The following is a 1,512-nucleotide window of genomic DNA, read 5'->3' on the forward strand; positions in this document are numbered from 1 at the left end:
CAGGCGGGGGCTGGGGCTTGCTTCTCTGCAAGGCGGGCACGCATGAAGAATACTCACAAACTCGGTCATCATTCACGGTCAAAGCAGGTAGCATGCCTACAGAAGCAGATCGGCGAACCCCTTCCTAATAGTACAACGACAACATTTCAAACGTTTTAAAAATAATTAGAAATTGGGTTTCATATTTTGCTTTAAATAAAAGAAAATTCCATAGTATGTTCATTAGAATGGGGGTAGTTTTTCTAGCATATCTAACAGTTACTAACAGAAATCGTCTTTGGTGACCACTCTATAGGGTCGTTAGATATTGTTAAATAATCATGTCACATTTTTATTTGCTTATTACGAGATATGGCTATGAAAATTAAAGAGTTAAATTACTAACCCGTGCCCTACATTTATATTGTAAAATCTTACCCCACATTTTCCCCTTCCTGCAAGAGTGGACAAAGAGGTACTCCTCCGAATTCCCTGTTTTAATGGAAATGAACAATAACACGAATATTAAGGTTGTTATCGCAAAAAGTTCTTACCGGCATTTCGGGGAGCACATCATCAATCGGTGTCAAAAACGATGAGATTTCTCGTCTTTTCGGTATCGGCTGGTAAAATGTCAGTTTTAAAAAGCAGTCCTTGCAATAGGCATATGCTATATTCGATACGGGTCCAATACTTTTACATACAGTAAAGTGGGGGAGAATAAGACACCTTTTCCTTCGTCCTATTTGGTAGTAAACAAAAAAATACATTCATTTAAAACGTTTAAAACCGTATGCTTACGACGTACTTCCCTATATAGACCGTTGTGACCTATTGAGAACACAATCGGCATATTCGGATATTACGTGGTAAATAGTAATTATGTCCCATCTTCCCCAACCCTGTATGTTTTTTGTTGTTAACAGTATCTCATTTTACACAATATTACTTTATTGGTAAAATAAGCAACAATATACTCACCGACACGATTAAACTTGTAGCATCTTCCTCCGTGCTAGCCCGAGGTACTGCTGGCTTAGCATCACCAATCTTTCGAATGGGAGGAAGAAGAGAAACTACCGGCGAGGTCACCACCTCGCGATCCAGAACGTTCAACTGAATCTATAAGCGTTTAACGAACCAAGTTAAGTATTTAAAATATATATTTTTGAAGGAATGAATGCAACTTTTTATCTTCGGGTGGCGAGAAAACAACAGTCGTGATACCACGGGTATTTTGTTTCATACACTTATTGTTAGCACGTATTGCAGTGACGAGCATTGTACCTGAAACTTCTGGGTTGGAAGCAGGTGCACTACAGCACTAACCACTATAAAAAGCTTTAAGGTCCGGGCTTTGGAATCAATAAGTTTGCCGAATCGAGTTAACGAAGTAAATTAAGTCAGGGACGCCTTTACCGTAAACTTTAAATACAACAGGAGCTTTTAAAATCGGCGTTCCGATGGTTTCCTGCTAAAAAGAAGTTGTACCATTATGTACAATGGTTACCTAACCATAGGGTTATAAGGCTT

At 38.8% G+C, this 1,512-nt stretch overlaps 1 long non-coding RNA gene across 1 annotated transcript; it reads right to left on the reverse strand.

The window, feature by feature from the left end:
- Nucleotides 1-45: 45 nt before the first annotated feature.
- Nucleotides 46-1,364, reverse strand: LOC108950344. Its single transcript, XR_003396872.1, has 4 exons — nt 961-1,364; nt 534-602; nt 418-471; nt 46-124 (listed from the first exon to the last, which is right to left on the reverse strand). It is a non-coding gene; the product is annotated as an uncharacterized LOC108950344 (long non-coding RNA).
- Between the last annotated feature and the right edge of the window lie 148 nt (nt 1,365-1,512).

Source organism: Ciona intestinalis, unplaced genomic scaffold (assembly GCF_000224145.3).
Source record: "Ciona intestinalis unplaced genomic scaffold, KH HT000111.2, whole genome shotgun sequence".
In the NCBI taxonomy this organism is placed as follows: domain Eukaryota; kingdom Metazoa; phylum Chordata; class Ascidiacea; order Phlebobranchia; family Cionidae; genus Ciona; species Ciona intestinalis.